The sequence below is a fragment of the Mus musculus genome, chromosome 4 (assembly GCF_000001635.26).
Source record: "Mus musculus strain C57BL/6J chromosome 4, GRCm38.p6 C57BL/6J".
Lineage (NCBI taxonomy): Eukaryota > Metazoa > Chordata > Mammalia > Rodentia > Muridae > Mus > Mus musculus.
Genome location: NC_000070.6, coordinates 74,037,084 through 74,061,396, shown reverse-complemented (window position 1 = coordinate 74,061,396; position 24,313 = coordinate 74,037,084). Strand labels below are relative to the sequence as shown.

The window sequence follows — 24,313 nt, the reverse complement described above, 5'->3', positions numbered from 1 at the left end:
GCACTGGACATCCTGTAAGTCTCTTTGTAAATCAAGTTCTCCTTGAGCTCACAGAGATCCCTGCCTCACGAGTGCTGGAATTAAAGGCCTGAGCCACCATGCTAGGCCTGCAGTTGTGTATTAATGTACCAACTGCAGAGTTGTGACAGGAAGAAAAAGGCTTTGTTCCCAAAAGGCAGTGTATAAATAAAGAGTGTGATGGGAAGTTTTGTGGAGTATTTTGAGTGACTGCAAAGAAAGTATAGAGAATAAAGAAAAACTAGCTAGAATAGCAGAAGAATGAAACTTAGAAAGTTAGGCAGGAGATTTAGTCACATTCAAAATATGCCTATTTTCTTCAATAGCCTGTGTTCTCACAGACATTGGGTAACTTTAACCGATCTCCACATGAAGACCCTTAGACCCTTAGGTAATCTCTTAAAGTCTAAACCCAACTTTCAGACGAGTAGCATTTAACTTGGGGGAGCTGTACTGAAGGCTGAGGGAGGGTGACCACCAGGCCTGTTTCTTAGTTTGCAAGAACTGATTGATACCTTCTCTCTTTCTTTCTGAGCCCTGGGAAACCCATCAGAACCTGTAGCCTATGCAGACTTCCCTTGATGCAAGAGAGCAGGGAGAATCTGGTGCTGGCCTTCTTGTTTGCATAAAGTATAGGAGTGTGCATAAACTGCAGTGTGGTAATTCTTATATAGGTGTCCTTCAAATTATGGACAGTTTTGTTTTTGTTTTTTGTTTTGTGATCTTTGGCTTGTTTCCTTCTCATATTCCAACTTTGGCTGGAGAGCAAGGGTTGGGAAGCCCTTTACAACAAGTGGTTCTAGATCAGGAGACAGGGAAGGTGTGGACTGCTGGCAAAGGAGGCAGGTGTGTGTGTGTGTGTGTGTGTGTGTGTGTGTGTGTGTGTGTGTGTGTGTGTGTGTGTTTTCTAGAAAGCTTAAATAACCAATCATTTAACAATACAATGCATTTGCTTTCTTTTTTTTTTTTTTTTTCCATTTTTTATTAGGTATTTAGCTCATTTACATTTCCAATGCTATACCAAAAGTCCCCCTTACCCACCCACCCCCACTCCCCTACCCACCCACTCCCCCCCTTTGGCCCTGGCGTTCCCCTGTACCGGGGCACACAAAGTCTGCGTGTCCAATGGGCCTCTCTTTCCAGTGATGGCCGACTAGGCCATCTTTTGATACATATGCAGCTAGAGTCAAGAGCTCAGGGGTACTGGTTAGTTCATAATGTTGTTCCACCTATAGGGTTGAAGATCCCTTTAGCTCCTTGGGTACTTTCTCTAGCTCCTCCATTGGGAGCCCTGTGATCCATCCATTAGCTGACTGTGAGCATCCACTTCTGTGTTTGCTAGGCCCCGGCATAGTCTCACAAGAGACAGCTACATCTGGGTCCTTTCGATAAAATCTTGCTAGTATATGCAATGGTGTCAGCGTTTGGATGCTGATTATGGGGTGGATCCCTGGATATGTCAGTCTCTACATGGTCCATCCTTTCATCTCAGCTCCAAACTTTGTTTCTGTAACTCCTTCCATGGGTGTTTTGTTCCCAAATCTAAGGAGGGGCATAGTGTCCACACTTCAGTCTTCATTTTTCTTAAGTTTCATGTGTTTAGGAAATTGTATCTTATATCGTGGGTATCCTAGGTTTTGGGCTAGTATCCACTTATCAGTGAGTACATATTGTGTGAGTTTCTTTGTGATTGTGTTACCTCACTCAGGATGATGCTCTCCAGGTCCATCCATTTGGCTAGGAATTTCATAAATTCATTCTTTTTAATAGCTGAGTAGTACTCCATTGTGTAGATGTACCACATTTTCTGTATCCATTCCTCTGTTGAGGGGCATCTGGGTTCTTTCTAGTTTCTGGCTATTATAAATAAGGCTGCTATGAACATAGTGGAGCATGTGTCCTTCTTACCAGTTGGGGCTTCTTCTGGATATATGCCCATGAGAGGTATTGCTGGATCCTCCGGTAGTACTATGTCCAATTTTCTGAGGAACCGCCAGACTGATTTCCAGAGTGGTTGTACAAACCTGCAATCCCACCAACAATGGAGGAGTGTTCCTCTTTCTCCACATCCTCGCCAGCATCTGCTGTCACCTGAATTTTTGATCTTAGCCATTCTCACTGGTGTGAGGTGGAATCTCAGGGTTGTTTTGATTTGCATTTCCCTGATGATTAAGGATGTTGAACATTTTTTCAGGTGCTTCTCTGCCATTCGGTATTCCTCAGGTGAGAATTCTTTGTTCAGTTCTGAGCCCCATTTTTTAAGGGGGTTATTTGATTTTCTGAGGTCCACCTTCTTGAGTTCTTTATATATGTTGGATATTAGTCCCCTATCTGATTTAGGATAGGTAAAGATCCTTTCCCAGTCTGTTGGTGGTCTTTTTGTCTTATAGACAGTGTCTTTTGCCTTGCAGAAACTTTGGAGTTTCATTAGGTCCCATTTGTCAATTCTCGATCTTACAGCACAAGCCATTGCTGTTCTGTTCAGGAATTTTTCCCCTGTGCCCATATCTTCAAGGCTTTTCCCCACTTTCTCCTCTATAAGTTTCAGTGTCTCTGGTTTTATGTGAAGTTCCTTGATCCACTTAGATTTGACCTTAGTACAAGGAGATAAGTATGGATCGATTCGCATTCTTCTACATGATAACAACCAGTTGTGCCAGCACCAATTGTTGAAAATGCTGTCTTTCTTCCACTGGATGGTTTTGGCTCCCTTGTCGAAGATCAAGTGACCATAGGTGTGTGGGTTCATTTCTGGGTCTTCAATTCTATTCCATTGGTCCACTTGTCTGTCTCTATACCAGTACCATGCAGTTTTTATCACAATTGCTCTGTAGTAAAGCTTTAGGTCAGGCATGGTGATTCCACCAGAGGTTCTTTTATCCTTGAGAAGAGTTTTTGCTATCCTCGGTTTTTTGTTATTCCAGATGAATTTGCAAATTGCTCCTTCTAATTCGTTGAAGAATTGAGTTGGAATTTTAATGGGGATTGCATTGAATCTGTAGATTGCTTTTGGCAAGATAGCCATTTTTACAATGTTGGTCCTGCCAATCCATGAGCATGGGAGATCTTTCCATCTTCTGAGATCTTCTTTAATTTCTTTCTTCAGGGACTTGAAGTTTTTATCATACAGATCTTTCACTTCCTTCGTTAGAGTCACGCCGAGATATTTTATATTATTTGTGGCTATTGAGAAGGGTGTTGTTTCCCTAATTTCTTTCTCAGCCTGTTTATTCTTTGTGTAGAGAAAGGCCATTGACTTGTTTGAGTTAATTTTATATCCAGCTACTTCACCGAAGCTGTTTATCAGGTTTAGGAGTTCTCTGTTGGAATTTTTAGGGTCACTTATATATACTATCATATCATCTGCAAAAAGTGATATTTTGACTTCCTCTTTTCCAATTTGTATCCCCTTGATCTCCTTTTGTTGTCGAATTGCTCTGGCTAATACTTCAAGTACTATGTTGAAGAGGTAGGGAGAAAGTGGGCAGCCTTGTCTAGTCCCTGATTTTAGTGGGATTGCTTCCAGCTTCTCTCCATTTACTTTGATGTTGGCTACTGGTTTGCTGTAGATTGCTTTTATCATGTTTAGGTATTGGCCTTGAATTCCTGATCTTTCCAGAACTTTTATCATGAATGGGTGTTGGATCTTGTCAAATGCTTTTTCTGCATCTAACGAGATGATCATGTGGTTTTTGTCTTTGAGTTTGTTTATATAATGGATTACATTGATGGATTTTCGTATATTAAACCATCCCTGCATCCCTGGAATAAAACCTACTTGGTCAGGATGGATGATTGCTTTAATGTGTTCTTGGATTCGGTTAGCGAGAATTTTATTAAGGATTTTTGCATCGATGTTCATAAGAGAAATTGGTCTGAAGTTCTCTATCTTTGTTGGATCTTTCTGTGGTTTAGGTATCAGAGTAATAGTGGCTTCATAAAATGAGTTGGGTAGAATACCTTCTACTTCTATCTTGTGAAAAAGTTTGTGCAGAACTGGAGTTAGATCTTCTTTGAAGGTCTGATAGAACTCTGCACTAAACCCGTCTGGTCCTGGGCTTTTTTTGGCTGGGAGAGTATTAATAACTGCTTCTATTTCTTTAGGGGATATGGGACTGTTTAGAAGGTCAACTTGATCCTGATTCAACTTTGGTACCTGGTATCTGTCCAGAAATTTGTCCATTTCGTCCAGGTTTTCCAGTTTTGTTGAGTATAGCCTTTTGTAGAAGGATCTGATGGTGTTTTGGATTTCTTCAGGATCTGTTGTTATGTCTCCCTTTTCATTTCTGATTTTGTTAATTAGGATTTTGTCCCTGTGCCCTTTAGTGAGTCTAGCTAAGGGTTTATCTATCTTGTTGATTTTCTCAAAGAACCAACTCCTCGTTTGGTTAATTCTTTGAATAGTTCTTCTTGTTTCCACTTGGTTGATTTCACCCCTGAGTTTGATTATTTCCTGCCGTCTACTCCTCTTGGGTGTATTTGCTTCCTTTTTTTCTAGAGCTTTTAGATGTGTTGTCAAGCTGCTAGTATGTGCTCTCTCCCGTTTTTTCTTGAAGGCACTCATAGCTATGAGTTTCCCTCTTAGAAATGCTTTCATTGTGTCCCAAAGGTTTGGGTACGTTGTGGCTTCATTTTCATTAAACTCTAAAAAGTCTTTAATTTCTTTCTTTATTCCTTCCTTGACCAAGGTATCATTGAGAAGAGTGTTGTTCAGTTTCCATGTGAATGTTGGCTTTCTGTTATTTATTTTGTTATTGAAGATCAGCCTTAGTGCATGGTGATCTGATAGGATACATGGGACAATTTCAATATTTTTGAATCTGTTGAGGCCTGATTTGTGACCTATTATGTGGTCAATTTTGGAGAAGGTACCATGAGGTGCTGAGAAGAAGGTATATCCTTTTGTTTTAGGATAAAATGTTCTGTAGATATCTGTCAGATCCATTTGTTTCATCACTTCTGTTAGTTTCAGTGTGTCCCTGTTTAGTTTCTGTTTCCATGATCTGTCCATTGGTGAAAGTGGTGTGTTGAAGTCTCCCACTATTATTGTGTGAGGCGCAATGTGTGCTTTGAGCTTTACTAAAGTTTCTTTAGTGAATGTGGCTGCTCTTGTATTTGGAGCATAGATATTCAGAATTGAGAGTTCCTCTTGGAGGATTTTACCTTTGATGAGAATGAAGTGTCCCTCCTTGTCTTTTTTGATGACTTTGGGTTGGAAGTCAATCTTATCAGATATTAGGATGGCTACTCCTGCTTGTTTCTTCATACCATTTGCTTGGAAAATTGTTTTCCAGCCTTTCATTCTGAGGTAGTGTCTATCTTTTTCTCTGAGATGAGTTTCCTGTAAGCAGCAAAATGTTGGGTCTTGTTTGTGTAGCCAGTTTGTTAGTCTATGTCTTTTTATTGGCGAGTTGAGACCATTGATGTTAAGAGATATTAAGGAAAAGTAATTGTTGCTTCCTGTTATTTTAGTTGTTAAAGGTGGCATTCTGTTCTTGTGGCTGTCTTCTTTTAGGTTTGTTGAGGGATTACCTTCTTGTTTTTTCTAGGGCGTTGTTCCCATTCTTGTATTGGTTTTTTTCTGTTATTATCCTTTGAAGGGCTGGATTCGTGGAGAGATAATGCGTGAATTTGGTTTTGTCGTGGAATACTTTGGTTTCTCCCTCTATGATAATTGAGAGTTTGGCTGGGTATAGTAGCCTGGGCTGCAGTTTGTGTTCTCTTAGTGTCTGTATAACATCTGTCCAGGCTCTTCTGGCTTTCATAGTCTCTGGTGAAAAACCTGGTGTAATTCTGATAGGCTTGCCTTTATATGTTACTTGACCTTTTTCCCTTACTGCTTTTAGTATTCTATCTTTATTTAGTGCATTTGATGTTCTGATTATTATGTGTCGGGAGGAATTTCTTTTCTGGTCCAGTCTATTTGGAGTTCTGTAGGCTTCTTGTATGTTCATATGCATCTCATTCTTTAGATTTGGGAAGTTTTCTTCAATAATTTTGTTGAAGATGTTTGCTGGACCTTTGAGTTGAAAATCTTCATTCTCATCCACTCCTATTATCCGTACGTTTGGTCTTCTTATTGTGTCCTGGATTTCCTGGATATTTTGAGTTAGGATCTTTTTGCATTTTCCATTTTCTTTGATTGTTGTGCCGATGTTCTCTATGGAATCTTCTGCACCTGAGATTCTCTCTTCCATCTCTTGTATTCTGTTGCTGATGCTCAAATCTATGGTTCCAGATTTCTTTCCTAGGGTTTCTATCTCTAGTGTTGCCTCGCTTTGAGTTTTCTTTATTGTGTCTACTTCCCTTTTTAGGTCTAGTATGGTTTTGTTCATTTCCATCACCTGTTTGTATGTTTTTTCCTCTTTTTCTGTAAGGACTTCTACCTGTTTGATTGTGTTTTCCTGTTTTTCTTTAAGGACTTGTAACTCTTTAGCAGTGTTCTCCTGTATTTCTTTAAGTGATTTATTAAGGTCCTTCTTGATGTCCTCTACCATCATCATGAGATATGCTTTTAAATCTAGGTCTAGGTTCTCAGGTGTGTTGGGGTTCCCTGGACTGGGCGAAGTGGGTGTGCTGGGTTCTGGTGATGGTGAGTGGTCTTGGTTCCTGTTAGTAAGATTCCTCCGTTTACCTTTCGCCATCTGGTAATCTCTGGAGTTAGTAGTTATAGTTGACTCTGTTTAGAGATTGTTCTTCTGGTGATTCTGTTACCGTCTATCAGCAGACCTGGGAGACAGATTCTCTCCTCTGAGTTTCAGTGCTCAGAGCACTCTCTGCTGGCAAGCTCTCTTACAGGGAAGGTGCGCAGATATCTTGTATTTGGACCTCCTCCTGGCCGAAGAAGAAGGCCCAAAACAGGACCTTTCTCAGACACTGTGTTGCTTTGGCAGTTCCCAGGTGGTACAGACTCTCACCCAAGCAGACTAAATTCCTAAGTTCCTTGGAGTCCCGGGACCAAGATGGCGACCGCTGCTGCTGTGGCTTAGGCCGCCTCCCCAGCCGGGCGGGCACCTGTCCTCCGGTCCGGACGGTGGCTGGCTGTCCCCGGCCCACAAAGGGTGCTGCCTCAGCGCCTCTGTGCTTCCGCCTGTTCCAGAGGCTGTCAGGTTCTCTGGCGCACCCCCTCACCTGTTCAGACTAATTTCCTAAGTTCGGCGGGTCCCAGACCAAGATGGCGACCGCTGCTGCTGTGGCTTAGGCCGCCTCCCCAGCCGGGTGGGCACCTGTCCTCTGGTCCGGAAGGTGGCCGGCTGTCCCCGGCCCACACAGGGTGCTGCCTCAGCGCCTCTGTGCTTCCGCCTGTTCCAGAAGCTGTCAGGTTCTCTGGCGCACCCTCTCACCTGTTCAGACTAATTTCCTAAGTTCGGCGGGTCCTGGACCAAGATCGCATTTGCTTTCTTATGCTTAGCCCAAGAAGCTCTGCATTAGTCTTAAAGTTACATTCCCAGAATTTTTACATAGTGGAGTATTTATGGGGAAAATATGATAAAATTGCTGAAAAAGAAAATAAGTTGTTGGTGTGCAGTGAAACATAATTAGGTATTTAACCAAAAAAAGAAAAAAAAAAAAAACAAAAACAGATGTACCCATTCTAATAAACATGCCAAGCTAAACATCTCTGTTGACTCTGGTCTACCTTTATTCCAGGACTCTAGGTGAAGGAACGATATACATTTTAAAACCATTTTTATTCATCCTCAAGCCCATCTCTCCAAATTTCCTTATAAATTTGCAAGGAGCCCGGCTAACTGCATTCAGAACTCAGTGAAACACACCAAGGCTAAAGAAATAGTAAGAAATTTATTCCAAAGCTTTAGTCAGGAATGGTCCTCCACCTACATCAACTAAGCCTATTGGTGTACACATGGGCACTTGGGGAGCCCCACAGTGTTGCTAATTTCCCAGGTCAGTGGTTGGCAGAGGTAGGAAACCATGGACGTTAAGATTAGAGTTATTTTTATTTGCCTTACTCTCTTGCTTCTATTTGTCCTTGTTTGAAACTGAGTGATGTTCTCTAGCTAATAGGATAATTGGGAGTCTGGCTTTCAAGTTTTAATAATGCTTGAGTTTTTTTTCACAGTGCATTAAAAGAATATTTTCTGCACTTTACCTTCAAAGAATATAGTCTTGTTCTACATGGTTAAAAAGAAGTGCACTATACTGATAACTAACTCAGTAAAAGTTTCATTATAGGAAAACTTAAAAATATGAATGAATGAACACACATGAGTAGCTTGTTATCGCCCACTGGTATCACTAGCAACATTTATCTTTGTTGCCTACAAGGCTTTATTTTACATATCTCTATCTCTATATGTGGGCATAAGATATAACAAGTGTAAAACAGGCACTCTAAACGGGATCCATCCCATAATCAGCCTCCAAACGCTGACAACATTGCACACACTAGCAAGATTTTGCTGAAAGGACCCAGATGTAGCTGTCTCTTGTGAGGCTATGCCGGGGCCTAGCAAACACAGAAGTGGATGCTCACAGTCAGCTATTGGATGGATCACAGGGCCCCCAATGGAGGAGCTAGAGAAAGTACCCAAGGAGCTAAAGGGATCTGCAACCCTACAGGTGGAACAACATTATGAACTAACCAGTACCCCCCGGAGCTCCTGTCTCTAGCTGTATATGTATCAGAAGATGGCCTAGTCGGCCATCAGTAGAAAGAGAGGCCCATTGTTCATTCAAACTTTATATGCCCCAGTACAGGGGAACGCCAGGACCAAAAAGTGGGAGTGGGTGGGTGGGGGAGCGTGTGTGGGACTTTTGGGATAGCATTGGAAATGTAAATGAAATAAATACCTAATAAAAAAATAAAACCACAGGGAAATATTACTCCACAAAAAGATGATTCTTTTTATGTATATTTTGCACATTTTGAATATATATCTGTGAATGCCTTCTGCAGATGGAATCCTAAAAGGAAGATCTTCACTTTATCCTCAGTGAACATCTTCATCAAAGAGAATTTTAATTTACAATTAAAATTTCCCAGATGAACTGAAGATTTACTAGCTCAGACCTACGGGAACATGGAAATTACACCGACTCAAAGAAAACTAAAAAAATTAATAATGAATATTCCACATACTGCAAATACTCAGTTATCATAAACTTCAAGATATCATAGATAATGAACACTGAGTTGAGACAACTATATTTCTGAAACAGAGAAGCTTCACACATTTGACTTTAGGATAAGTGGTCCATAGGAAATTATTTGATTCAAAACAAGGGATACACAAGCTGACCACTGAATTAAGCCTTTCCTACATTTGATATTTTAACCAACCTCAGTTATTATCAGGCAAAAGAACCCAGAGTGCTTTCTGTATTCATGAAGCCTGGTAGGTTCTGCATTGGAGCCTTGCTGAGACACGAATAAGCATGATCTTCAAGAATAAAAAGCTGGCAGAGTGCATATATTTTCCTTTTTCCAGGAACCTCCCATCTGCCACAGAGTAAAAAAAAAGGCAGAGGAGGCTTAATGAACAAAAAAGGATTTGTAACAGCTGATAGCAATGACTAAAGTGCTACCAGGCATTCTGCATATTTTTAGTTTCTGAAAAACAAAACAACCTTGGCTTCTGTTCTGTGTTGTCAGAACAGATACAAGTATAATCAAGATGTTTTTCTTTGTCCATGACTAATCCCTTGAAATGAGGAGGAGGTATAATTGGGGAATCCAGCCTTCTAGTTTTTAAATACATGTAACAAATTATTCTGGTGGCCAAGCATATTCCTCGTCCGCTGTGTGTCTGTATGTTGGCACACATGTATGCACATGGAGGAAGCCATGTCGCCACATGCCTAGTAGAGAAGGAAGTTCAGGAGAGACATATGAAAATTTCTAATCAATCCTGCAATGGGAACTTGATGGGAAAGTTAGGTCTACTTTTCAAAAATTGAATTTCAGACTCTTTCAGCCTAGGCTTAGAGAACTTAACAGTATCACAGTCATAATGTTGGTACTAGACTATAAATTTGTTTAGAGTCTGAAAATCATCATATTGCCTCTCCTCTTAAAGCTAGGCTTTCTGTTTGTTTGTTTGTTTGTTTCAGGGTGTTTTTTGTCTTGTTTTGTTTTGGGTTTTCCACTGCTAATTAGCAGAGAAGAGTTAAGAAAATGTTACATGCAATCATGGGCTACAAATTACAAAGAAATATATGTATAGAAAAAGCAGGACAAGGAAATTCAAAACACCAATTATGAATATATCCAAGGGCCTCAGGAACAATATGAATAAATGCCTCAGGGAAGACTGTAAAAATAGTTGAATGAAATAATGGAAAAATAATTCATGACGTGAAAGTAGAATTTAACAGAAAAAATAGAATCACTATACTGAAACAAAACCTCAAATGAAAAACTCAGAAGGAAGGTAAGCCTGAACTGTAGATTAGAAGGCATAAAATTAGATTTCTGGTTTTGAGATAGGTTATAAGAAATAACAAGATACTGACCATAAGCAACTTCAGGAGAAAAGGTTTTATTTGGCTAACATGTATAGAGTCCATTGATGAAACTAAAGGTATTAACTCAAGGTAGAAACCTAGAGGTAGGAACTAAAGCAGAGCCCATAGGGGAACGCTGTTTACTAGCTTGCTTCTCATAGGTTTCTCAGACTGATTTTTAATATAACAAAGAACCAGCTGTCCAAGGGTGGTATTGCCCATAGTTAGCTTCTCCCTCCCGAATCAATTATTAATCAAGAAAATGTCCTCCACACTTGCCTACAGATAATATGATAGAGGGATTTCTTCAATTGAAGTTACCTTTTGCAAGATGACACCACCTGTATCAAGGTGATGAAAAAACTATCCAGCTCAATATCCATGTCTCCTTGGGCACATTCTTTATTCTGAGACACTAGAGTTTGAAAATATCAGCAAGTGTTTGCTGGCCTCAGGTTCCTTCTTAAATGGGCAAGAAACATGAGATGTCTGAAGAGTAGCAGTTAATACTACAGTGAACTGATTTTGAACTTTAATGTCTATAAAAAATGTATTCATGTGTTTACATAGATCATTTAGTATGTACATGAATATATTAAAGTTATAAATGTTGCATTGGAAAGAAAACATACAAGCCTGGTGACATCGCTCAGCAGGCAAAGTGGATGCTGGCAAGTTTAAGTACCTCAGTTAAATTCCAGAGACTCACATAGTTGAAAGAACTGTCTGCCAGAAGTCGTCCTCTTACATCCACATGTGTGCCATGGTGTATATACATACAATAAACAAGCAAGCAAATAAATCAGTGAAATATTAAAAATAAAAATCACATGGGTAATTCTTTTCTGACTCATGGCTGATCCCTCCACTAGAAGCTGGTTAACTTACCTACTGGCTACAATCTTCTCTCCTACAAGCTACTTTTGTATCATCCCTGACAATGAGTTACTCCAACACTCAGGAATCAATTTTGGGAGAACACTGTAGAGCTGCCACATGGCAAGAACCCACGAGGATAACCCAGGGGCCAGGAAGAATGTGACTATGTGTCTTTCATTTCATTCTCTTCCCACAGTCTGCCTGCCTTTATTACCCCAAAGCCCACTCTCATTCCAAGATTTTCTATGTGAATTACAGTAAAACCCACTGCCACACCATGGAAAGTACTACCCACTTCTTCAAGGCTTCTGGGAATTCAAAGGCTAGAAAGAGAAATATTCAAAGCAAAGGTCAGAGAACACCCACCCAAAGCCTAATGAAATATTTGTTGGCAAGTTAAATATAACAAGAATATAAAAGATAACACAAGACAAATCTTTTTAAGAAAATGATTATTTTTTTAAACACTGCAGAAGGCAAACAAATGAAGGGGTTCTACATGAAAGAAGTATATTAATAAAGGGCTTGGTAGTAGTTACCCTTAGCCACATTGTCAAAGTCTGTGTGCTCAACTATAATGCCGGCTATGAGAAGTTAGATATCAGAGATGTTAAAGACAGCCAAAGAACTCTGCTTCCTAGGGCCAAATGTTACGTAATCTCAAACATTCCCACCTCTTTCCTAAACCTAGGCATTGTCCTTTATAAACTACAGATATCTTACAAACTACAGGTATTACACAATGATAGAGAGAAAAGAGGAGGTGCTCTTAGCAACTTTGAGTGCCACAAAAGTTATATTATATTCCACTAATTATAGAGCAATATAAGTGTGACTGTCTTTTGTGAAACCTATACTCATGCTTGGATGTCTTATTCTTTCCCAGAGTGTCTTTCAGTTCACTTTTATTCTTAACATTGAAGTTAAAAAGTATCTGTAAATAAATCTCCAAATATATTTGATAGAGGCTCATTTCTTTTCTTCTTGGAAGTAAGAAGTCCTGATTTTACCTAAATGGGGAGTTCTAAGACGAAATAATACTCTCAAGATGACTGTCAGCAATATATTGAGCTATGCCTCTGTCCTATCATCAAAACCAATATTAAATAAAATAATGATAATGAATTGTTCTCCCCCAATGTCATAGACTTACAATGTAGACATTTTTATAGTTTTCAGTGGGGAGTAAGGAGTAGGAGTGGGAGAAGATAAGCTATAAAATATGGTTGGAAGTCTACAGCTTCTCCTTCGAACACATTAACACAATTCACCTGAGATGCTAACAGCAGAATTTCTTGGTTAAGATTGCTTATTCAGAGCATCTCAATTCTATAGCTACCTAAAGAGATGTTACGGGAACAGTGATATACATAGGGACTTCCACTACTTCTTCAGAGCCTTCTACGTGAACATTCAGCCTGAAAAGCTTCTGGTCTGGTCTATTTGGAATTCTGAGGAATTCAAGTAGTTTTTGTACAAAACAAGTTTGTGCCTCTTTAAAGTCAGATGTGAATCTAATGTGATAAGAAAAGTTAATGAGAAGGCCCAGGGGTCTAGGACAAAAGTATTGACAATAGTCTTACTGTAGAGTCATCGAGGAAATAAGAGTCTTTCCTAAAACCATGAAACCATGAACATCATTGTTAGCAAGGTTATTTTTTAAACATCTATGCTTTAGGTGGATTTTTTTGTGTGTGTCTAGATAGCTTAACAAGAAGTCAAATTGACAACACTGAGAGAATCTGTTCTGACAGATTTTACTGTTTTTATTCACCACATAGGGTAGGAGGAGTGTAGAAATAATATAACAGCTATTTGAGTGATTCTCAATTTTTAAAAAGATGTCCCGGAATGCTACCAAAGGGAGTTTCCTTACTTCATCCTTAGATCTTGATTCAGCATATCCTAAATATAAATTTTTTATTAGGTATTTTCCTCGTTTACATTTTCAATGCTATCCCAAAAGTTCCCCATACCCACCCCAAATCCCCTACCTGCCCACTCCCCCTTTTAGGCCCTGGGGTTCCCCTGTACTGGTTCATATAAAGTTTGCAAGTCCAATGGGCCTCTCTTTGCAGTGATGGCTGACTAGGCCATTTTTTGATACATATGCAGCTAGAGACAAGAGCTCCGGGGTACTGGTTAGTTCATATTGCCACCTATAGGGTGGCAGTTCCCTTTAGCTCCTTGGGTAATTTCTCTAGCTCCTCCATTGGGAGCCGTGTGATCCATCCAATAGCTGACTGTGATCATCCACTTCTGTGTTTGCTAGGTCCCGGCATAGTCTCACAAGAGACAGCTCTATCTGGGTCCTTTCAGCAAAATCTTGCTAGTGTATGCAATGGTGTCAGCGTTTGGAAGTTGATTATGGGATGGGTTCCTGCATATGGCAATCACTAGATGGTCCATCCTTTCGTCACAGCTCTCTGTAACTCCTTCCATGGGTGTTTTGTTCCCATTTCTAAGAAGGGGCAAAGTGTCCACTCTTTAGTCTTCGTTCTTCTTGAATTTCATGCGTTTAGCAAATTGTATCTTATATCTTGGGTATCCTAAGTTTCTGGGCTAATATCCACTTATCAGTGAGTACATATTGTGTGAGTTCCTTTGTGATTGGGTTACCTCACTCAGGATGATGCCCATTTGCCTAGGAATGTCATAAATTCATTTTTTTAAATAGCTGAGTAGTACTCCATTGTGTAAATGTACCACATTTTCTGTATCCATTCCTCTGTTGAGGGGCATCTGGGTTCTTTCCAGCTTCTGGCTATTATAAATAAGGCTGCTATGAACATAGTGCAGCATGTGTCCTTCTTACCGGTCGGGACATCTTCTGGATATATGCCCAGGAGAGGTATTGCGGGATCCTCTGGTAGTACTATGTCCAATTTTCTGAGAAACCACCAGACTGATTTCCAGAGTGGTTGTACAAGCTTGCAATCCCACCAACAATGGAGGAGTGTTCTCTTTCTCCATATCCTCGCCAGCATCTGCTGTCACCTGAATTTTTGATCTTAGCCATTCTGATTGGAGTGAAGTGGAATCTCAGGGTTGTTTTGATTTGCATTTCCCTGATGATTAAGGATGTGAATAAATTTACTTTTGAATATTTCTTTGCCCCACTGATTTTACTGGGATTTTTTTCAGACCTTAATATACAGGGAATGAATGGATTATTTGATCAAAAATCTCTAGAACCTGGCTTGAGACAAAACTTATGTTTTATTTTTTCTTCCAAGAATGTAATTCCATTGAAAGAAACTGACAGACATTCTTGAAAAAGACGTGTAAGGAACTCACAGAATGTCTTCCTGGAAGCTCTGCACACATGAATTTCTTTCTCACTGTTCCAGTCTCACTTGTCCAGCTCACCTGGTCCTCCACACAACTGTCCATCACCTTAAAACTCTTGACTTTGGTTTTAACTTTGCATCCTCTTCCTTGAGACTAAACAATCCATTCACTATTTTCAAAACTGTTTGCTGGTCTGTGGCATTGGGAATTGATTCCTAGTTAAATGAAGTATTGACAGAACTATCTTCACAGCCGGAATGACAAATGATTCAAAGGGCTTCACTATACCTAGATATTTAGTAAATAAGAACATATATACGCTAATCACTGTTTTCTCTAGTGTAATATAAATTAAGATTTGTTGGATGGAGGAGGGTATATGAAAACTAGAACAACTCATTCAGAAAGAAAAACTTTGTATCAAATGCAATGAAAAGCTGTGAGTTTCTTAAGTAAAAATATGGTTTATAAAATAGTAATTTTTAACATTCATATGATCCACTTCAATTGCCCTGTTACTAGACAAAACAAACAAAAACAGAAAGAAAGAAAGAAAGAAACAGAGAGAGAAAGAGAGAGAGAGAGAGAAAGAAGGAAGGAAAGGGAGGAAGGAAGGAAGAAATAAAGAAAGAAAAAGAAAGAGAGAGAGAGAGAAAGAAAGAAAGAAGGAAGGAAAGGGAGGAAGAAATAAATAAATAAATAAAGACAGAAAGAAAGAAAGGAAGAAAGAAAGAGAAAGAGAGAGAGAGAGAGAGAAAGAAAGAAAGAAAGAAAGAAAGAAAGGAAGGAAAGAAGGAAGAATGACAGACAGACTTTTTTTTTTTTCCTTCTCCAAAATATCCATGCCATTTCCAGGTAGGTATGCACTGTTTATTCTGTGTACAAACAAGGCAATATGAAACAAAAAGTACAATTCAATTTATTTTGTGTTGATCATCTATTATAGAACATGAGGCCCACCCTTAAATGTGGTTAATATGCCCAGTGAGAAAATGAATTACTTCTTTACAAACAGATGTCAAAGGGAGATAGCTTCTTGGTTAGTGACCGGAGCCTTTGTCTTCTTCTTTGTTTCAGTGTCCTGTTTGGCTTGATCCTAGATGATTTCTGATTTTGTATTTTCATGAATTTGGGTTGGTGTGGATATGTGTTTCTTTTTTGTTGTTTTTTATTATGGTTTGTTTGTTGTTTGTTTTTTTAAAGAGGAGAAAAAAATCATAGAGTTTGATCAGTGGGGATTATCTGGGTGCAGTTGGGGGAGGAAAACAGTATATGAAAAACATTTTAATAAAAAGAATAAATATAAAAAAATTTAAAAAAAAGAATAAATATCAAATGAGAAATCCTAAGGCTGTTTTAATGTTGGATACAAGAACAGTTTCTGTAATAATCACATAATGTTGTCAAGAAAAATATCCAAACCTTGAAAATCAGGCATGACATGATTATGTGTCTTCTCAATGACTCATAAAGCATTTTCCAACATAGTCACATAATGGCCACCTCATTTTAAAAAAAAATTGTAGTTATATTTATGTACAGAAAACTTAGTGTACATTTAACCCAGTTTAATGGCGAGTTCTTTAGCCTTTGCCTTTTCCAGCTTGGAAATGCGAGCCACAGACTTAGGAACCAGGACGTTGCCTTCCAGTGGCGACGGATCTCTTCATATCTGTCATTATAATTGGTCCTAATAGCTTCCACTAACTTAGCCAGAGCACCCTTGTCTTCCAGGTTAACCTGTGTGAAGCTAACAGTGGTGCATGTCTTCCTGTGGACCAGTCGCCTCAGCCTGGCCTTTCCCTTGATGATGCAGTAGGACACCCCCATCTTTCGACACAGGGCAGGTGGGAAAACCACCAGCTCAATGGGGTCTACATTATGGGAAATCACCACCAACTGAGCCTTCTTGTTTTCCACCAAGGTGGTGACTGTATTGACTCATGTTCGGAGGACAGGTGGTCTCTAAGTTGGGAAGTTGCCTTTGCCAGCAGCTTTCTTCTCAGCACGGGCCAGTGGCCTTTGCTTCTTCTCTTGCTTTGTCTCTGGCCTGTACTTGTGGGCAAGCTTAAGCAGCTGAGTAGCTGTCTGCCTGTCCAGGGCCTGGGTGAACTGGTTAATTGCAGGAGGTACTTTGAGCCTCTTATAGAAGATGGCTTTTTGCGGCCTCAGCCTGATGTAGCGGGGTCATTTGACAAAGCGCGTTAGATCTCTTTTGGGCTGGATGTCCTGTCCAATGCCGAAGTTTTTCGGCCTCTTCTCAAACAGAGGGTTGACCACCTTCTTGGCCTCCTGTTTCTTGACGACGACGAGGGCCGGGGCCACCTTCTTCCCCTGGCCTTCTTCCCTTTGGGCAACTTGCTTGGCTGGTGGAGCCGCCTCATTCTTTAGAAATATACATTTGATTAAACTTCATATTAACTACCCTTTAGGATAGATACTATGAAATTTGATACTTACTTATTGAAGATTTATAAGCCATAAATAATTTCTGTTTCTAAGAAGTTACACCTCAAAGTTTATCATTTAATCACCTTGCTTAGATCCATCACAGCTATTCCTTGGTCCATCTTGTGTTAACATCATTCTACTTCAGAGAATATGCATGCTTACTATGTTTCTTTGAACTGATTTGGTCATTCTTCCGTTTCTTCATTAGTGGGCTAAACAAATCCTCAGTGCATTCAAATTGCATCTGTATAGGAGAAGATGTTTGGTTATGGCTAGCTGAAGAGGCCCTGTGGCCATGGCCAGTGGTAACTCAGTATTTTCATTTACTGAAAAATTTTCATTGAGATTTTCCTTGACATTTGACCCAGTCATCTCTCTGTCCTGTAATGAATGCCAATTCTATGATATCATGGAAGTCTGAATTTCCAAAATTCTTGAATCAAGATTCCATTTATCCTATATAAATTTTCTAAGATCCTCACCACTTATGACAGCCACTGGGATCTTCCTGGGTACCAGTTTCTCTTATGGAGTCTACTCCACTCTGACCTGGCTGAAACCCAGGCATGTAACCCAGATACATATAACTGAGTCTTCTGTATAAGTAGAAAACACCACAGAGACAGGAGAGGTCACATCTACATCTTATTTGGCCCAGTGTCCTATTCCTATTGACTGATTGCTACAAGAAATTAAGATGCTATCATATTTTTACATTTAAATATGTGTTTAGGTCACTGAACAAAGCTAAATAAGTGAAGCAAAGGATATCCTTAAGAACCCAAAAGGCTGTGTGGGAGAAAAACAGATAAGGAGGGCATGTGAGGGCACAGGGAAGAGTGCATTATTTTTCAGCATCAGCCTCTACTTTCAGCTTCACCTCCCACACACTGCCTGTTCTGATACTATAAGCAAACTCACAGAGAGGCTGGAAGTGCCAGGAAAAAAAAATCTAAAAATTCTTTCTAAATTACTAGTAACCATATTAAGAAAAGGCCTGAATCAAGAAAACAACCTGACAGAATTTTCTAAAAAAAGAAAAGCAAATGTATTTTCTAAAGTAAGCTACAGAGTATGGGATAGATAAGTATGCATGATATTACTCCAAATAGGTAAAACCTGGAAGGTCTATTTTTAAATTGATAAAATAAGTTCTATCTGTAGATAGCTATGCTTGTCATTGACAGATGACATCCTAAAAGGACCATACAAGTGAGTGTTTAGTAAGGAACATAAATAATTTCCCTCTGCTTGTCCTGTGATTTTCAGAAAGGACTGTTTTCTGCACAAGTGTGAGCATCCATTATCGCGGACAGGTACAGCACAGACCATGGACAACTACAGCACAGACCCTAAGTAGGTCAAACAACCACACTGGGAACAAAAGAAAGAAAGAGTTTTCTTGTTCTGTATTTTCTGTCTGCCACAGTTGGGAGAGCCATAAAATGTTCTAAGACTCAGCTCTACATCAACCCTGTTTTCCTCTTACACAGTGTATGACTCCATAGATAACCTCCAGAAAAGAAAAGAAATACTTGAAAGGAAGCCAGGGGATATCTACAAGCCTGAGACTCCAGATGCACATAGACTTCCTTAGGAAAAGTATCTGTAAGACAGTGCTACTGACCCAGATGTTGCCATGTTTAATGAACAAAACATATATACAATTTGACAGCCCATGCCTGTATTCCCAGTATTAGGAATACAGAGCCAGAAAGATCTTTGAAAAATTCTAGGGCAGCCTGATGAGTTTTAGTAAAGTCAAGATAACAACATAATAAACTCTCTCTCTCTCTCTCTCAAGCGTGCTCAAGCTGGTGCTCTTTCCTCCTGAACACTGTGTGTGTGTGTGTGTGTGTGTGTGTGTGTGTGTGTGTGTGTGTAATGTTTAATGATGTTTATAGTGTACAGAACTTGATCATAGGTTGGGAGAGAAGATAAAAATCTAAACTGTTATAGGCAGCATAATAGAGGAAAATGAACTCATTTAGAGTATCATAGAGAAGAGTTGCTGTTTTAAGACTGTGGGTTCTAGAGTAGTTAGATTACCTCTATAAATCTCCCTTTAATGTAGAAATAGGAATATGTGCCTTGGGTAGAGTTTACAAATGACATATCAAAGCAAAGAATACTGAGTCTGGTCCCAGAGTGTATGGCGATCATTTGGGACAGATTTATATATACTAGATTCTTTTCCTTCTAAGTATATGACCAAACCATGTGTCTTAAGGTATGATTTGTTTAGGCCAATGAGCCACTGAGGGATTCATGACAATATCTTTTTAAAATTTTCTTTTTAATTTTCTTTATTTACATTTCAAATGTTGTCCTCTTTCCTGGCTTCCCCTCCCCCTGCTCACAAACCCACCCACTCCTACTTCCTGGTCCTGGCATTTCCCTACACTGGGGCATAAAGCCTTCACAGGACCAAGGGCCTATCCTCCCATTGATGTTCAACAAGGTCATCCTCTGATCCCTCCATGTGTACTCTTTTGTTGGTGGTTTAGTCGCTGGAGGTGCTGGTTTGTTTATATTGTTGTTCCTCCTAAGAGGCTGCAAAACCCATCAGTTCCTTGGGGCCTTTCTCTAGTTCCTCCATTGGGGACCCTGTGCTCAGTCCAATGGTTGGCTGTGAGCATCCACATCCATATTGGTCAGGATCTGGTAGAGCCCCTTAAGAGACAGCTATATCAGGCTCCTGTCAGCAAGCACGTGTTGGCATCCACAGTAGTGTCTAAGTTTGGGGATAGTGTATGGGATGGATCCCCAGATGGGGCAGTCTCTAGATGGTTATTCCTTCAGTCTTCGCTTCACACTTTGTTTCTGTAACTCCTTCCATGGGTATTTTGTTTCCCCCTCCTAAGAAGGATTGAAGTATCCACATTTTGGTCTTCCTTCTTCTTGAGTTTCATGTGGTTTGTGAATTGGATCTTGGGTATTCATAGCTCCTGGGCTAATATCCACTTATCAGGGAGTGCATTCCGTGAATGTTCTTTTGTGTTTGGGTTACCTCATTCAGGATGATATTTTCTAGTTCCATACATTTGCCTAAGAATTTCATAAATTCATTGTTTTTAATAGCTGAGTAGTACTCCATTATGTAAATGTACCACATTTTCTGTATCCATTCCTCTGTTGAGGGACATCTGGGTTCTTTCCAGCTTCTGGCTATTATAAATAAAGCTGCTATGAACATAATGGAGCATGTGTCCTTATGACATGTTGGAGCATCTTCTGGTTATATATCCAGGAGTGATATTTCTGGGTCCTCAGGTAGTACTATGTCCAATTTTCTGAGGAACTGACAAACTGGTTTCCAGAGTGGTTGTATCAGCTTCCAATCCCACCAGCAGTGGAGGAGTGTTCCCCTTCTCCACATGCTCTCCAGCATCTCCTGTTACCTGAGTTTTTGATCTTAGCCATTCTGACTGGTATGAGGTGGAATCTCAGGGTTGTTTTAATTTGCATTTCCTTGATGACTAAGGATGTTGAACATTTCTTTAGGTGCTTCTCAGTCATTTGGTATTCCTCAGTTGAGAATTCAGGGTGCACTTTCATTTGGAGCATAGATGTTCAGAATTGAGAGTTCTTCTAGGTAGATTTTTCCTTTGATGTGCATGAAGTGCTCTTCCTTATCTTTTTTGATGACTTTTGGTTGAAAGTCGATTTTATCCAATATTAGAATATTATTTCTTGGGACTATTTGCTTAGAAAATTGTTTTCCCCCAGCCCTTCACTCTAAGGTAGTGCCTATCTTTGACACTGAGGTGCTTTTCCTGTATGCAGCAAAATGCTGGATCCTGTTTATGTATGCAGTCTAATAGTCTATATGTTTTTATTGGGGAATTGAGTCCATTGATGTTAAGAGATATTAAGGAATAGTGAATGTTGCTCCCGATTATTATTGATGTTATTTTTATGTTTGTGTGGTTATCTTCTATTGGGTTTGTTGAAAGAAGATTACTTTCTTGCTTTTTCTAGGGGTAGTTTTGCTCCTTGTGTTGGCATTTTCCATCTATTATCCTTTGTAGGGATGAATTTGTGGAAAAATATTGTGTAAATTTGGTTTTGTCATGGAATATCTTGGTTTCTTCATCTATGGTAACTGAAAGTTTTGCTGGATATAGTAGACTGGGTTAGCATTTGTGTTCTCTTAGGGTCTGTATGAGATCTCCTCAGAATCTTCTAACTTTCATAGTCTCTGGTGAGAAGTCTGGTGTAATTCTGACTGGCCTGTTTGTATATGTTACTTGACATTTTTCCCTTACTCCTTTTAATATTCTTTCTTTGTTTAATGAGTTTTGTGCTTTGATTATTGTGTAATGGGAGGAGCTTCTTTTTCGGTCCATCTATTTGGAGTTCTGTAGGTTTCTTGCATGTTCATGGCCATCTCTTTCTTTAGGTCAGGGAAGTTTTCTTCTGTATTTTGTTGAAGATATTTACTGGTCTTTTAAGTTGGGAACCTTCACTCTCTTCTATACCTATTATCCTTAGGTCTTCTCATTGTGTCCTGGATTTCCTGGATGTTTTGGGTTAGGAAGTTTTTGCATTTTCTTTGACTGTTATGTCAATGTTTTCTATAGTATATTCTGCACCTGAGATTCTCTCTTCTATCTCTTGTATTCTGCTGGTGATGATGCTCGCATCTATGTCTCCTCATCTATTTTCTAGGCTTTCCATCTCCACTGTTGTCTCCCTTTGTGATTTCTTTATTGCTTTTACTTCTACTTTTAGATCCTGGATGGTTTTGTTCAATTCCTTCACCTGTTTGGTTGTGTTTTCCTGTAATTCTTTAAGGGATTTTTGTGTTTCCTCTTTAAGGGCTTCTACCTGTTTACTTGTGTTCTCCTGTATTTCTTTAAGGGAGCTATTTATGTCCTTCTTAAAGTACTCTATCATCACCATGAGATGTGATTTTAAATCAGGGTCTTGCTTTTCTGGTGTGTTGAGGTAACCAGAGTTCACTATGATGGGAGAACTGAGTTGTGGTGGCAACTGATGATGCCAAGTAGTCTTGGTTTCTGTTGTTTATGTTCTTGTCCTTACCTTTCTACATCTGGTTATCTCTGGTGTTAGCTGGTTTTGCTGTCTATGACTTTGGTTTGTCCTTCCTGAAAGCCTGTGTGTCAGCACTCCTGGGAGACCAGTTCTCTCTGGGAGGATTTGGGTATAGAGAGCTATGGTACAGGGTCAGCTCTGGAGTGCAGACAGAGACCAGAAGGATCTGGTCCCCAGCTGATTCTTGGTTCCTGTGTTCTGATGGCTCTGTGAGTGTCCCTCTTGGGCTAGGAATTTGAAGAGGAGTGGTGGTCTTCTCTATGTTTTCAGGTGTGTAGGCACTCCTGGGAGACCAGCTCTCTACTGGTGGTATTTGTATATGTAGCTCTGTGGCACAGGATCAGGTCTAGGTGCAGACAGAGACAGGAAGACTTCTGTTCCAGGCTGCTCCTAGGTTCCTGCGTTCTGAAGGTTCTGGGTGGGCTCCTCTGAGCAGCAGTACTGATCCTCCCTGCACTCACATGCTGTCCCATGCTCCTGGGAGGCTCACTCTGTCCCGGTGCTATTTAGGTATGGAGCCCTCTCACAGAGGATCCGACAATATCTTTTAATTACTGTGATATTATTTGTGATGCAGCCTTCAATCATACTTCGTCACTGTGTGATATGATGATCAAAATAAACATGCAACTGCCATGGGAGATGAGTTTATAAGCAGAAAAAGAAATGTTGTACAGAGCCACTGATATTTCTAGGAATGAATATTATAACAGCATGGTGTAGACCACCATTGCTGAAAGGATAGTCTAACAAATGTTGGACAATATTGACTCTGAGTTTTGTGACTATGTTATCCAAGACCAAGGTAGTTCACAAAGGAAGGACCTTGGTATGTTAGTTACACTGGTTTAAAAAGAGAAAAGGCAAATAATCCTGGTTCCTGAATCTGTGCTGTGCCTCTGTAAAGTGAGGATTTAAATATTCACATTAAGCCTCATGGGATAAACACAAAATAATCTATAGATTAAAAGCTTAAGAGTTCTGAACATCAGCCAGAATAGTCCTAACCAAAGAATCAAGGTCAACAACCCAGAAAAAGAAAATAGAATTTAAGTATTTTCAGCCTTTAAAACCCATCAATAGATGAGAAAACATCTCTTTCCTGTTCTAGAGCATAAAGCCATGTTACTAAATAGTGGTGAGCAACCTTAAAAAAACCTGCTTTTTCCTAGCCAAAATAAACAAATATATTGTTAAGCTGTCCTTTTCTGTCAATGTCTCAGCTGTAGATGCCACCACAGGATGCATGCTGTTTCTCATGTTCCATCCAGAAAAAGCAGAATGCTTTACTCTCCTGGATATGTACCACATTGCCAAAAGGCCAGTAAACATTTCAAAGTGTGAACATCCACTTCTTTATAGACATCTAGACAGAAGAAATGAAAGGCACTGGACTTAAAAGAAAAAAAACCAAAACAACAAAAAAATAAAAACAAAAACAACTGTCTTAGTCAGACCTAGTTAAATACAGCAAACATTAACTCCACATTCCATCTTCTTTGAAACTGAGTTTCCTCACATTAAGTTATTGACAACAGATTCTATTTGTGAGGTGAGCTTCCAATTATCAAGCATAAAACTTTGTGTACATTAAATCTTTCCATATTTTCAATAACTCTAATGCATAATATTTTTACAGGTCTTATAAGGTAAATTGAGGCTCTCATCTAATAAAACCCAAGTCCAAGATACAAATTTAGATATTTATAACTTGAATCTAATCTCTCCCCCCCAAGGTCCCCCCCCCCGTGTGTGTGTGTGTGTGTGTGTGTGTAGACAGAACCTCACTGAGTATCCCTCACAAACGGACCACATGCTGTGTAGATCATGCTGGCCTTGAAATGACAAAATGACCTGTGTCTGCCCCCTGAGTACTGGAATTAAAAGTTGCATACCACATGCTGCACTAAGCCTAAATTCATTTTTTCTTTTGTTTTTGAGAATATATCAAAGTAATTTTCTCTTTCTTTTCTTCCCCAAATTCTCCCATATTCCCTTCATTACTATCTTTTAAATGCATGCCTATTTTATTAATTATTATTACATTCACATATGCATATATCATATATTTATAAATATAAGCTGCTTTGTATCTCTGAAGATGTATGTCACTTTTGGGGTAGAAGAAGTCACAATGTATAAAACAACT

The 24,313-nt window shown here is 39.5% G+C and overlaps 1 protein-coding gene and 1 pseudogene across 3 annotated transcripts in view; both read right to left on the bottom strand.

The window, feature by feature from the left end:
- Frmd3 (FERM domain containing 3) overlaps positions 1-24,313 on the bottom strand; it is a 188,987-nt gene that overhangs the window by 140,818 nt on the left and 23,856 nt on the right. The window lies entirely within an intron of this gene.
- Gm11760 (predicted gene 11760) lies at positions 16,176-17,030 on the bottom strand (annotated as a pseudogene).